At 37.2% G+C, this 15,450-nt stretch overlaps 1 protein-coding gene across 2 annotated transcripts in view; it reads left to right on the top strand.

The window, feature by feature from the left end:
• plppr2b (phospholipid phosphatase related 2b) overlaps nt 1-15,450 on the top strand; it is a 112,362-nt gene that overhangs the window by 37,384 nt on the left and 59,528 nt on the right. The gene's annotated exons all lie outside the window — the stretch shown is intronic.

Below are 15,450 nucleotides of genomic sequence, written 5' to 3'. Positions count from 1 at the left end.
CTTGTTTGTTCACAGAATGCACACTTGCATTAATCGTCCTCTTCTCACATGAAATGAATGCACAGGAAGTGCCTTAATAATTAAACACGAATGCAGAATGCTAAAATGTAGGTCAGGGTGAATGTTTCATTCATTTGATTTTAACACATTTAATCCTCCTCTTTCAACATCACTAAGAATTTTCTGCTTATGGTAATTGGTGTTACAAGCTAATAAGTTGGATTTCACCAGAGCAGCTTTAATCTCTTTCTGTACAACAGGAAATATTTGATAATGAATCATAGCTTTGCATCCCCTTCAGAGCGCCGCCTCCTTATATTCCTGTGACCCTCAGGCCTCGTCTTTCTAGATGTTATACATTTAGGTGTTATAACAACATGTCTGATCCTGAGCCACACACTAAAGCAAAGCGTTAAAAGATCTGTTTGCTTTTCAACTGTATATTATTCAGTTGTGCATTCACAGTATAATAAGAAAAAAGGGAGGATTAGAATATAAAATTATCAATGTCCAATACAGGATTTCTCTAAAACAGAAAGGTATTTTATGAATTTGAAGAAAAATGAATCCCTGCACTATAAAGAACCAGCTTAGAGGAATGACAGGGGAGGATGGGCAGGTGATTAATAAAGTTTTAGGCAGATTGTTTGGAGCTAAAAACGATACAGAACAACTACTTGCTTGTTTTTGAACTGGATTAGGGCTACAACTAATGATGCTTTTGCAAATAAGTTTATCTGTTGATTATTTTTTCAATTAATCGAGTTATGATTGGATAACCAAAGGTTCCTTAAAGATGACTTTTAAGAAATTAAGTTATTTTTTATTGAATTTTCACAAAATACACAATGTAGTAATTAGTCAAAATATAGTACAATGTAAAGTTTTTTCTACCCTACTTCCCCCAAACACAAAAATAATGGTGGGCGGTAAAATGTGGTATATATAGATATACATACACACACCAATATAAGGAACAAAATTTCCAGAGAAAAGCCGAAATGTTAACAAGAGGATGTAAACACCAAGAATAGCATACAAAAATAAAAACAAAACAATACCAGGTCTCCAATTTTATGAATTACTATATTTGTGGGTACAGAAATACTGCATTAAATAAAACTTTAGATGAAAGAATACTTAAATAAACATCAAAAATATATTTTTTTATAATCTTGGTACAATTACTGCTCTAAGTGGGTCGCTGTGTCAGCTAACGATTAATCGATTATTAAATTAGATGATGATTATTTCAATAATTGATTCATCACGGTTAATCCGATTCATTGTTTCATCCCTAAAGTGGATTCCAGTAAATCCTTCCTGTATTTCCTTGTTTTTTCTGGGGGATTTTAGCTCAGAATGAGTATAATTGAGCCGAGGTTGGATAGAGTTTCAGCCGCCAAGGCTGAAGCAAGCATTGACATGGAAAGTTGTTATTTTTAAAATCTAAACAGTATTTATATTCCTTTTTAAAGTGCTTCATCTGAATAATTGCAATGCATGATTGTCACTGGTGACAATTGATATTGTTGTGGCATTGCTTCAGCCAGTTGAGCAATATGCCACATAGTAAAAAGCATCATGTTTAATTCTGTTACTTTTTGGTCTTTCCTGGGCTTTTGGTTGAAATCACTTTTGCATAACAGCTGCAGTCAGGTTGGGGCTAACTGCTTGGACTGGATCCCCCATAAATCTGTGTGCCTGCCTATCAATCTTAGCTGTGTTTGCGGATGATGCAATCCTAGAGGTTCTGCTCAGATAAATAGCCTGTACTTAAAATGATGTAGGACAGTTTGAGTCTGCCTCATGAGCTTCTTTCCCGTTGCTGTACTTCATATGATCTAAGGCAGTGTGCAAACCTCACACTTAAAAAACATTGCTGTACACAGGCACCCCAGAAGCTCAGACCTCCATCGGCAGATAATGCCGATGAATTGTCTTGGTCAAAGACAAGACGACTGAGAATCTAATGCCATGTATAATGTCCCTGAGAGGCATAGAAGGTATGTAAGTATAAGTTCCATTTTTGCAAAAGTGAATTCAAATAATAGTTCACAAAGAAATAGCAAAAAAAAAAAAAAAAAAAACTGACAATTTTGTTTAAGCTTTTCAGAAGTTAAACTACTATATGTCCAGGAGTTGTATTGTATTTAAAGCAAAGTCCGGTATTAAAGCCACTGAGATAAAGAATGCCCATATGATCATGTGCACATGTACAAACACTGGAAACTGTAAGCACAGGTCTATTGCTGTTGTTGCTGATCCCAAGTGACTCAAAATGGTCTAATTCCTTTTGTTTGTAGATGTTTTATTATTGTTTTCATATGAGTACCTGTTATTTGATGTTTTCTAATTAGTTTGAGAGGCCTTAGAGAAAGTTTCTATCTGATTTTACCAGGACAAATGCCCAGGGACATGTTGCTGTTTGTGTCTGTAGTCTTTTTTTAGGTCTATTTTTGTTTTGCTCTTGAACAGTATGCACTCTAATGGTTGAAGGTATGCCAGCTAAAAGAACTGCTGGAGATAGTTTTGCCTGGAGCTAAAACCCCCTTTTCTTTAGAGCAGATAGCGTCTCCTCCTCTCCTACTTTGACTCTCGCTACTCAGAAATCACCTTAAGGGTAATATTTGATAGGAAAGTAATGTTTATTTTCAGCTTACTGTCTGTTAACTGTTAAACATAGATCCATGCAATGCAAAAACAAAAATTAGGTGCAAAAATTTGAATTTTGTGTGCATTTTACTTTATTGACGGAGCTAAAATTGTACACCCAGGTTTACATAAATAAATACACCCACCCAAATATCAGGATGTACGTCACTTTTAAAGTGGTAAACATGCGATAACCAAGAAGAGTAATAAAGACGATTTGAAGAGCTGATTTACACAGATTTTTAAATATAGTAAAAGCATTGTATCTCTGCTTCTGTCTCCTTGAACCCCAGTCAGCCTCAGCAGATGGCCACTCACCCTGAGCCTGGTCCTGCTGGAGGTTCCTTCCTGTTAAAATGGAGTTTTTCTTCCCATACACTACAAGCATGCTTGGTGTGAGGGATTGCTCTTAAGTCAATTTATTTGATACAATCAGCTGGTTTTCCTTAGATAGACAAACTTCGATTGGGGCTTTAATTCAGTTATCCTGGTTTATCCATTTCGGAATCACTACTGACGTTTACATGCGCAACATTCCTCCAGTCCGATCTAAATCTTTTTTCAATAAAATCATCTGATCATGACGTGTTTATACGCTTTCGAACGATTGAATCATTTAAGAATGCACAGAACTGTCCAGTTTCAGAAACTGTAAAATGTTTTATCGATTGTTTATGTCCCAGTCTTCACAGTCTGCTTAATATGCACTGTGCAACTCAAAATCTGACTGTTTTCTCTTGCAAATAGCAGATTTTATTTTGTATTTCCCCAAAAGCAGATGTTTTACTTTGCATCTGCGTAGTTCTTCTGGTCAGACCCAGGAAATTGCCATTGAATTGCTACATAGTCCATCTAAAATAGATCTGAGGTCTGTCTCAGTCGGAGCTATGAAAGCACCTTTGCAGAAAACCCTGTCGGGTGTGTTCAACCCATATCACTGCCACCACCTCTTGCGACAAAATTTTCTGTCAGATTACGCGTTAAATCCAGTTTGGTGTGTTAAGGTGTGTTGAGGACCAGTGTATGTTGTACTGTTGGGGACTTTGATAAAAATGTAATTTATCTTGACAAACATAATTCCAATTTATTAGTTTCCAAACCCTAATGACTCCCTTTTCAGAGGCATGGGCCAGTATCGGCTTTTGCAGGTCAATAACGACCTCAACCACATCCATTACTAAGGGATGGATGTGTTCTTTTGCTTCAATTTGTCTTTTTTCTAAGCTAAAAGAAGGCTTTTGTTTGGGCCACTCTATAAGCCTAAAACTCAAACGCTACTCCAGACATAAAGTCCAGTGGTTTTCTTAACTTTTTAAAACTTTTTTGGAATAGTTTCCATATCCCCAAAAACTTACTTCAATATTTCTTTCTGCATTGAACAATTTAAAAATATTGTTAAATGCAGTTATTATGTATAGTTAACTGGCTATAGTTAACTTTGGATAACTATCAAGTTTTTCTAATATCTGTTTATGTGTTTATTTAGACCTTGACAGCAGTGGCATACTGTCACAGCATTAGTTACCCATAGAAGATGGGAGAAAGTTGTAAATACTTTTTGTTGTCACTTGTATTGTTCTCACAATAAATACAACACATGTAGTCATAAAATATTTAGTCAGCCAGCCCCAGTGGATAACCGAGCTAAGCTTAGCTACAGGAGCTAATTCAATGAAAAGATGTCAAATATTCTAGGAAATTTAACAATAGATTCATTGGAAATGACAGACTAATTCCATGCTTATTATTAGATAGTGTTAGAGATGGATGTTAATAGATGGTATCTGTGTGATCTGTTATATATAAGAACAGATGTGAAACTTGTTGCTATCTGTTTTTGGAAGCTGTGTGGTCTGGAGGGTGGATGTAGTATTGGTTTTGTGCAACTGTTAGACCCAGATATAAGCAATCACTGATAAGAACACCTTAGATCTTGGCCAATATTGTTTATCAGACCAATGGTCAGGCCAGCCTAAAAGGTAGATTATCCGCTGCAAAATATGATTATATCAACGATTTTGTTAAACATGACTGGAATAAATTTGTTTAATACTTAAAGATGCTTTTTTCCCCTTTGTGCACTCTCTGAGAAACATCCCCTCTCGGATTACGAACAAGGTGTTCAAAATAGCCATTGATATATAGATTTATGTGATTAAAAATAAAAGCAAGTAAATGTAATGAGTGTTAAATCTGTGATAGTTGGTATGTCATGTACCTTTTTTTTTATAAAAGAACTTTCAGTTTAACATCTTTATCCTGAAATGTTGTCAAAAACATGATACCCTGAATGTCTGTTGTGTATTGAAGAGATGTACTAATGTTACATAATTGAGTTTGCTTCATGTGAAACCTCAGTTTAAGGCAGAACTCTAAGTTGAACAAACTTAGATCAGAGTTAATCTAATTAAATGTTTATCTTTTCCCCTCGAGTTAAACTTGTTATTAGGTAAAGAAAGAATAGCGGGGAAGGAGAAGCTTGGCAATCCTCTGAAGTCAGAGATGCAAAGCATATCAGTGTTCTCTATAGAATACAGTGGAAAAACAAGGCAGCCAGTGAATACTTTCATTAGTCCTGTTTCACTGAGGGAGGTTTCCTTAATGAAAGTTAAAGCTTGAATCCTGTTAACAGTGTGTAGTATATTTAAGTGTAGTATAGTGTAGTATAGTTAACAGGGATTTAAACAAATAATCGACATATGATTAATTGCCAATTATTGGTTTTTAGATTAGAATTTGTTCCATCAGATTAATTGGTAATGTCCCCTTTAAAGGAATTTTTTAAAGTATTTTAACATCTAGAGGGTATGGCTGTTCATTCGTTAGCGGAGCCTCACTGTTATTCGCAATAGAAGTGATGGCAGAGGCAGAGCGAGGCATGTTAAAGCAGGAAGTGAATTGATCAAAAGTCCAGTCTTTTTTATATGTTTTAATGGCAACAATAATGCAGAATACGTTTTTATTTAAGTTCTGTTTGTAAAAATAAACAATTTAATTCAATGCAGTTAAATTAAAAAAACTTTATTAATAACAAACGGAAATCAAGCGTAGCAGTAACTCCTACCCGTCTTCAACTACATCTGGATAAGCTTCTTACTGACGACGCTGTGTTGTTGTTTAACAATCATCGAAGCGGATGCCCCATGTTGTCCATAATGTTCTTCACTTTATGAAGAATTCTTCTTCATGAATTAATTTCCAGGGGTTCTTAAGTTATCACCTGAATAGTGCCTGTTTAGCTGTGCTGCATGAGGGAGCAGAGTCAACTTCTCTTCTGTGTTCAGAAGGCAAGGATTTGATGAATTTGTAACATGATGGAAGAACGTAAGAAGAAGACATGCTATTGATAAGTACTGTAGGTTGGGAAGGCTTATGGGATTTAATGGACTTCATGGAGTTTCCTCTGAGAGTCACCAGAAAAAGCTGTCCAAAAGCACTAATGACAGCACAATGTCTTTCCCACCACTAACTGTTAAATTACAATAAAAAGAGAGATATATATCACAGTTAGCGTCCATTTCAATTAAACATGATAACAAATAGTCTGACAGCCCAGTTTTTAAAAATGGCTTTAGAATTCTTTACATCTGAAATGAGAGACTTTCACATATTTTATTAATCGTTTTTTTACGCAGTAGTTTTTACATTAAATTAATAGGCTTAATGACATGAAAGAAAAAAGTGTTCAGTACAGCTGGCACAAAACAATATTTAAAATAGAATGATGTAGTTTGCTGTAACTCGGCATATGTTGTGCAAAGATCGTCTTAGAAATTCCTATTAATTGTGAGTCAATCAGTGAAATAAATTAACTTTAGATTAAATCATTAGTTGATAACTGGCATGCCTAGTCATAAGTAGTGTTGCACCGATGCCATTTTTTGGCCCCGATACGATACCCGATACCTGGCTGTGCAGTATCGGCCGATACCGATACCATAATAATGTAAAATAATTGCCATCATTGCTTCATGTCAAGCTGCTGCCTACCTTTGGGAAGCAGGAAAAAATCTAATACAAAGTGAATCCAGTAGAACTTTTTATTGCCTACCAGGAATGGGTGACAATAAACTTAAGGCTCTCAAAATGGTATCGGTGCCCTATTTGTTGCTACTCGCCAATACCGATACCACCAGTTTAGGGCAGTATCGGGGCCCCTTCCGATACTGGTATGGGTATCGGAGCAACACTAGTTATAAGCACAACAACAATGTTCAGGCAGACCCCAAATAAGGATCAAATATGGCTGCAACAGGCATAATAATTAGTCGAAGTTGTTTGTATATTTTATTTCGGGGTTATTATTATTTATGACTTCTTGTATTTAATTCCATTTTTTAGGTTTGATATTCAGCCCCTGGATCGGTTCCTGATTTTTCACAGTGGCTTATAACTAAGGGGTTGGTGTGGCTCCCTCTGACAGAGTGTATTTCAATAAAACAGCAGCACACATGGGTCTGTACAACCTCCCTTTGTGCATCCTCTTAGTATTTTAACAAATTCATGGGGAAAAAGGATTAATTTTTTAAAATAACTAATTTTGAAATGAATTCTGAAATTATGGCATCAGGGTTTAAATGACGGACATACATATACATTTACATATATAAATATATCTAATGCATAAAGCCATCTTGTATAAATTGTAACCTGTTTTACATCTGAAAGGCTTGTTGCTTGTTGATAGCAGCTCAAATAATCTGACCTCTTACTGTAGTTAATGATCACATTTAGTCTGGATGAGCGTTTCTCTATTAGGAGCAGCTGAACAGAGTTGGGTGTCCGAAAAGAAAGGCTTTCTCTTCATGGATGTTTACTCAGCTGGCAATGAAGGAAAAATTGAAGCTTTTTAGAGAACATAAAGGGCTCCTTTTATAGCTGCCACTCTGATATTGCTGGGTCATGTCACTCACTAAAGAACCCCAAAAAGGATTATTCAACAGGCCCCAACAGGAGTTTGTTAAAGGAAAACCTGCTTGACTGGGTACAGAGTCACTCGCCATGGTAACAGAGTTCGTTACCATGGTTATGAGGATAACTGACTCAGTTTCTAATGGGTCTCCAACCAGTTGAAACTTAGGATTTCTTCTAGTACGGTTCAGCAAACTGAACTTTTGATAAAGCTGCTGTTCATTTAGATTTAGTCTTAACTTAAGCTTAATAGCTTCAGGAATTGCTTTTGCTATCTTTATTCCTATTAATAAAATATACATTATATTTTTATGTCTGCATCATTTGGCTAGCAATGCGTAAACCCTTCATGGCCTTCAAAACCATTGTAGTGCTTTGAGCTAACGTAACTTTTGCTGTATTCCAATGACTTTTGTCACTGTTGAGCCCTTTTAACTCTCTTTCATTACGAACTAAACCCTTTGAGATCTGAATAGTAGAGCTTACAGTGTGTTTCCATGCGTGAATTACTAGCCGAGCTCTTGATAGTGCCGAGCAGAAAGGCTGAGTGAAACCGATGCACTTGTGTGGCACTTGGCAAAAACGCTGTAGGTTTCAGTGCATCAGTGAAGGTAAGCATGTGGGCGGATGATGGCGCACACCCCCCCCCCCCCCCCCCCCCCTTACCCTCCGTTGCAGAAAACTGTTGCTTTGTGCACAGATGAGAGCTGAAATGAGTGCATTCCAGCTACAATACGAACAAGTTAGAGTACCTGCAGGCAATCCCTATCAAACTGCAATGAAATTATTTCCTCTTTCACACATACGTACAGAATCTAGCCCAAAGCTTGTAGCACGGGCAATGAACAATGCATGCTCCTGATGCATTGAAGGTGACATATCAGCTCTCACTCTAATTATCGTCCTCCAGACTGGCTGAAAGCAAAAGGCTGCTTGAACTGTTTACAGATTATTTGTGTACGTCTATTTGAGAGCATGTATTTTGCAATAATGGCCTTGCACTGATTGCACACCGTGACCCACCTGTCAGGCGGCACAGTTTAGCCACAGCCAATCAGAGGATCAAATTGTAATTGCAGGCTTTAGCTGCCTGTGGCACAGTTTGAGCCTCAACAGCCCACTGTGCCAGACAAACATACACACTCGTAAATACAAGCAAGGGGATTGCAAAAAGTGAGTAAAAGTTTGGAATGCTGGGGTTTCTTTTTTTGTATTTCTTTTTAATAAAGTTCAACATTTCGAACTGTTGCCCTGGAGAGCTTTTTTCTTCTGCTCTTACATTTGAGCTCTGAAACAGTGGGAGAGACAAAGCAGGGACGCTTTTTGAAATGAGACATGGGATAAATTTACTCCAAACATAACACAGTAAGATCAAGAAAAAGCGCAAGAAATTAAAAAGAGATGTGAACAAAAAAACAAAAGAAAACAAAACCACAGAAGAAGAGTCAGAGGATTTGGATCGGGGAAAAAGGAGGAAAGGAGTTGTGTCTGATGTCTTTGAGAGGCTGCTCGCTTTTCCAAGTTTGTTTGCCGTTATCTGGTAATGCTGGAGAGAGCCTTCATGCATAATGCATCTCCATGTGACAGAAAGATGAGGATTGAGGAAATTCACAAAGAAGAGACCACATTATCCCGGCAGCCTGAGTTTATCAAATGAAAAATTCAGCTGTGCAAAAGACTTCATTGTACTGCTGTCATTTCATCAATGGGTGCAGAGAAAGGACTGGGAACAGTTAGGGGTTGAAGAAAAAGTGAGCTAAAATTAGAAATGAAGCCCTCCTAAAGAAAAAGGTTTATTTTAAAAGTATAAAGTACCTTAAACCTTCTGTTTAAGGTAGTATTTGTTGAAAAATACACGATTCATTGTTAGATGTGGTCCATTGTTGCACTGTTCTCTCAATAACAAACCCTTGTTTATAGATGCTGGAGATCGGCCTGTTTTCCAGTGTAGTCCTGTTTCTCTGACCGTGAATGGCTGGATGTGCTCTCTTTATCCTCTGACATGGGACTTTGCTCGGAGCTCGTCTGCCTGGCTGTGTGTTTCCTGGACGGGGCCGCCTTTTACAGCTGCTTTTTCTATCTCTACATCTGTCTCCTTGAACCCCCGTCGGCCTCAGCAGATGGCCGCTCACACTGAGCCTGGTTCTGCTGGAGGTTTCTCCCTGTTAAAAAGGAGTTTTTCCTCTCCACTGTCGCTACAAGCATGCTTAGTGTGAGGGATTGCATTTGAGTCAACGAGTCGATGCAATCAACTGATTTTCAGTAGCATTTTCTGTTGTGATTGATGAGGATTATCTGTGTTTGGAATGGAAGTGATGTCACACCGTCTACGTGAAAGAGAGGAAGAGAGCCAGGGTTATGAATCCATTTCAAAAGCAGAAGGTGATAACAGAAGCCCACCTGTGCTTTGGAGCCAATGGATATTGATCATCCATCCATTTTCTCCTACTTAGTCCTTGTCAGGGCCACGGTGGGGCCGGTTCCTATCTCCAGCAGTCTACAGGCAAGAGGCAGGGTACAACCTGGAAAAGTCGCCAGTCAACACAGAGACACACAACCACTCAAACACAAACCTAAGGACAATTTAGAGAAGCCAATTAACAATCATGTTTTTGGACTGAGGAAGGAAGCCGGAATTGAACCCAGAACCTTCTTGATGCAAGGCAGCAGTGCGACCCTCAGCTCAACTGTGCAACCTAGATATTGATAATTTCTTACTAAATCTTAAACATGGGTAGAAATAGCAAGTAGTAAAGTTGCAGGCCTCACAAATGGTAGGCTTATAGGTCAGCTGTATATTGATTATTCCTTCTTCCGTTGAAAGCACAGTATTTATATTTGTAAAAACACTATAAAGTACAGTATTTTATTTTAGTTTGGTAACTCTGCCACTTATTCAGTTATTTTTATACACTTTTAAGGTCCTAATTTTTGACCGCTTTTGCTGTAATGCTTTGCTGCTGTTTCCTCATTATGGGACAATAAAGGATTTTTTTTTTTGTATTCTTCTTAAATCCTAGTTCTTCTAAATTAGTTTTAAACCAAACTGAATACAGTTTGAGATCCAAACTGAAAAAAATCAGCTTTATTATATCAAATTTAAAGCGAGTGAATCAAACTTGCTTCTAGACTGGATCAGAAAATCGGCCTTCTTTGCATTGCCTGTTCCATCCTGCATTGTCTCCATCTCCAACATGGTCAGTACATTTCTGCAGTGCAAGTGCAATGACCCAAGTCAACTAGTTATGTAGTCTTACCTAAGCTCTCTAAAATGCAGATATTTTTATATCTAAGGGAAGAATATTTCAGGACATTACAACTTTTTTATATATATGCTTTTTTGTACTATGTACACTCTTTTTATATTCTTAGTTAAATTTTTATCTTTAATGGCATCTTGCTTTAACTCTTTGTACTCTATATAAGCTACTGGAACCAGAATTTCCCTAAAGGAGTAATGTCAAGATTTGGTTGTGGTATTGAGGACCTGAATGCAGAGGCTGAGAGGCAGGGGTAAGTTCTTGCAGTTTTAATTAGTGGTAATAGTTAACAGAGGCAGGAATCCAAAATCCAACTTAAAGGAATAGTACACCCAAAACATGATTAGCCTTCATTTTCTACTCACCCCCATGCTGAACAACACTCTGGAGTACTTTTTTGATATCTCAAATGCATCTGGAGATCTGGGAGGCTTCTTGCTGTCTGCTGACATTCAAATAATGGAGGTCTATGGTGCCCGAGGCAGAAAGGTCCATAAAAGTCCACAAAAACGTGTCAATATTCCTCCATACTGCTCGTCCAATGTATTCCAAGTGTCCTGAGTGGGTAGCGTCCAGAATTTACTCGAAACGAAGTCATTTAGAATGTTTTTAGAGCATAAACAGTAGTGTATAGGATTTCCTGAAAGCGCGTTCACGAATCTACGGAAACCGCGGCAGACCAAACCAGATGAAAATGGTTACAAGGAGCCGGGGAAAGACGAGGTAGGACAAAATAAGATGATGTTAGACCAGCACTGAGGAACTGCACAAGGAGTGTATTTATGGGAGACTGAACAAAGAGAGGACTAACGAGCAGATTGGGAGCAGGTGTGAACAGAGCAATCTGGGAAGGAGATAGGAAAAAGAAGACCAACACAAGACGGCAACAGATAAAAACCTTAGAACTCAAATATATCCAGAAAATACAACAAAATAGGAATTAAACCAATAAAACTAGAAAACATGGAGCAAAGTAAAACTTAACAGAACCGAGAACTTGACAAGTAATCCCAAGGGATAAATAAAGATGAGTTTAAGTATATCTACCACTTTCTATTACCTTAAATCTTTCTTTCTGTGCAAGGGTGATTTTGAACAAGCTTAAATGTTTAGCTGTTTGGAAAAGTAGGTTTAACTATAATTTTTATAACCTCCAGAATTAGAAGATACCTCAGCCCTCAGGAGTGTTTAGCTTTAGGCATAAAACCTGCAGTATGAAGAGACATTATTTGATCCAAATAAAAGATTTACCACTCTTTCAGGCATTAAACATTGTAAAGATAATGGCTTCCAGTTTAATTTGCTGTAGTCCTAAATTTCAGTTTCCACGTGTATTACTTGAGATCTTTAAAGGACTTTTTTTTATGTTTAAAGGGTTATATGTTGGTGTTGGATTTCAGGCAAAACCTCCTGAAAAATTCAAAGTATGAAAGTGGATTTTTTTTTTAATTTTTTTTTTACAAACAGAAAAACACAAGAGGTCACTCCTTACAAAATGTCATTTTAGTACTGAGGTCCATACTGGAGGGGTGCTAACATTAACCCACCTTGCCATCCCCATCTCTATCTTCTATGTCCAGCAATCAGGGACTCACCTGCAGGTAGTCGGTAAGTGTGGTTGCTTGAGTAAGAGACAATGATAAACAAACCATGGCAAGCTGTTAATGCCACATCCACATGAGCATGCATGAAAAATGCATATGAAAACAGCTTTGAATTTAATTTCCAATTATTAAACATGAATTAAAAAGTAATTGCATAAGGATTGTATAAGTAAAATTTGATATGACAATTACATTTACCTCCCATTTTATGGCCTGTTTTATATAAGGGAGAAGTCACCACAGAAGTTCTCTCTCCCCTCATGTCTGTTGGTTGTTGAATGTTTCTACTTTTTTGACCTGGTGTCTATTATTGCTTTGCTTCCAAATACAGAAATAATTTTCTTTAGCTGTTCTTATTTTAAAATGCTTCTATTAACGGTAATTAGATTGGATTGAAGAGTTAGACCAATTAATGCTGGTATTTACTGAAGTCAATCCTGAACAACAGGCAATTTGCAAATGCAACCCTTAGTAGTTACCATCCTTTTTAAGCTGCTGCACTGGAGTGTATTTTCTATTTTTTTTTATTTAGATGTTCTGACTTTTTTTTTAATCTATTGGTCAATTTTACAGCCTAGAACAGGAGGTCTCAAATCCCCCTAGCTCTAATTTGGACCCAAACAGATTGTAAACAGCCTTTTGAGCCGACACACAAACAGACAACGCCTCTGTGACGGTTCAGACTCCTTTAACACCCAAAACTTTTCTTTGCATTGATGATTCTTTGCATGCACTGTGAGAAACATGTTATATTAGTTTTAATATCTTTATGTCTTATGTGTAAATTAGAATTACTTGCTGCTATGCTACAATAGTTCTGTTTTTTTCTACATGCCTGTGTAGGTTTTCACAAGATGTTTCCTCCCACACTTAAAAAAAACATACATGTTAATTGTATATTCTAAATTTACCTTGCAAAGGTGTTTATATATGCCTGTTTTAATATGTGTTTGATCTCTGATGAACTGACAGTTCGTCTACAGAGTAAACCTCTGCTCAACTGCTGACTGCTGAAAAAGGCTGCAGCAGCCCTTCAATCTGAACAGAGCAAAGCATGTTTGGAAAGTTAAAACTTGAACTAAAGAAGCATGTCAAGTCACTTGTGCTTTAAAATGAGTATCCTTCCTTTAGTTTCTTACTTGCTTTTTCTTTTGCTCCCCCATTTAATTCACAAATCCATCACAAAGGTAGATTTACACCAAATAGAATTCCTCCCATTTCACAGTTTGCCTGCATTTAATCAAGGCTGCATGTTTTCTTCTAGTGGAAATATTTATAGATAGATTCAATTTACACCTAAAAGACCCAGCGGTGTGCTGCATGGAGGTAAGCTGAAACATTTAACATCTCTATTTGAACAGAAGAAGAAACAGAATACCAAAAGGACCCACTAAATTGACTCTGACCAAAAAAACATCAGTCAAAGGAAAAGGTAGTTCCTCTTATCTTTTAGAGAGTATGACATTATTGGAGATGATTTCTATAAATTCAAATATAATACTAATATAAATCCTGTTCTTTAAAAAAATTTAATGATTATTTACAATCCCAATAGATGCTGTGCAATATTTAATATTCATAGGTTATTTTACTAAACTTAAACTACAGTACATGACCAGATAAGCTCTTTCCTCACTGTACAACAGGACCACAGCAGTGTGTGAACAGTCTGACCAAGAGCTATCCAGAGGATGCAGAGAGACCCAGCAAACCCTTTTAATGCAACATAGAATATTCTATTGTCTTCCTTCAGTAGAGAAATTTAGGTTAATTTAACAGGAAGGGAAAAGTTTAAAACAACTAAAAATTACAGTTCATATCAGAAAGGACATATTTGGATCAAATGAAATGAATAACTAAGTAAGTAAAATTAATTTACAAAGATGTACAAAAAGTGCATATAGCATATATTGCACATATAACATAATGTGCATGAAAAACAGCAACAGATTATGTACAAGAACATTTGAAAAACTGTGCAGTAAACGGCAAAGATGTTTATATACGGTTGTATGAAATGCAGACATATGGGAGGACTGATCTGCTTCAAGAAGCTGACATTAAACAAACTTTGTGTAAATCCACCAATTCGCAGTAAGAGTGAGAAAGCAAAAATGCTTAAAAACAGTCAAGTTTTATGTGCACTACTGTTCTGTCTCAATTAATTGTGAAAAATGTTAGCTATAAAACAAACTTTTTTTTTCTGGGTATTACCATATTTTAAATCTTTATAAATATCAGCACATCAGTTTGACTTAATCCTGTTAGTGCTCACTGCTGAGTTACCGAGAAGCTCATCTGCACATGCTAAAAGAAAAAACTGATTGTTGTTTTGCACTTGGGCTCCTTTTATCAGACCCCTAAAACGAGAACATCCTATGGAGAAAAAAAAGTCTGTATTTACCTGCTGCTGTTTGCCTCGTAAATGAGACAGTGTGAGGGAGCAGCAAACAGGCAGAAAAGATGGAAAATGAAAGCTAATGCCACCTGTTGGTGGATCAGGCCCAGAGTCTTTATCAGAGCTTATAGGCAGTAATGGCCTCCTTATAGTTTACGACACAGAGCTGCTCCAACAGATGGCTTCAACATCAATTGTACTTTGAACCGCTGTGTGCAGAGCAATGTGAGGATTACTGCAGATGATATGGCTTAATGATAAAATTGAAGTGTGTGATATGTGGGGTGAGAGAAAAAGCCACCTGTGGTGCTGGTGTCCTCCTGACCACCTGTTCAGACACTCCTTCCTGTAGCTGAACATACTGTGGTATCTATGTCATTTAAACAGTGATGACAGCATCCAGTGCAGTACTGCTGTTAAAAAAGCAAAGCAAGCTGCACTTTATTGCAGATATAAATGCATCTAAAGGCTGGTTTATGCTCAGAAACCAGGTCAGCTGCGTGTGTGTCGCAGTTAGCGCAGATATGCTCCAGCCCCTTCCGCAGAAACTCTAGTGCACCTCACCAAAACTGTTGTTGACCGCAGACAGGAGGCCTCTGATTGGTCAAATCTACATCCGCTC

This window comes from Cyprinodon tularosa, unplaced genomic scaffold (genome assembly GCF_016077235.1).
Source record: "Cyprinodon tularosa strain WSP-4 unplaced genomic scaffold, ASM1607723v1 ctg312, whole genome shotgun sequence".
Classification (NCBI taxonomy): Eukaryota; Metazoa; Chordata; class Actinopteri; order Cyprinodontiformes; family Cyprinodontidae; genus Cyprinodon; species Cyprinodon tularosa.
This window is presented reverse-complemented; position numbering and strand designations above follow the sequence as displayed.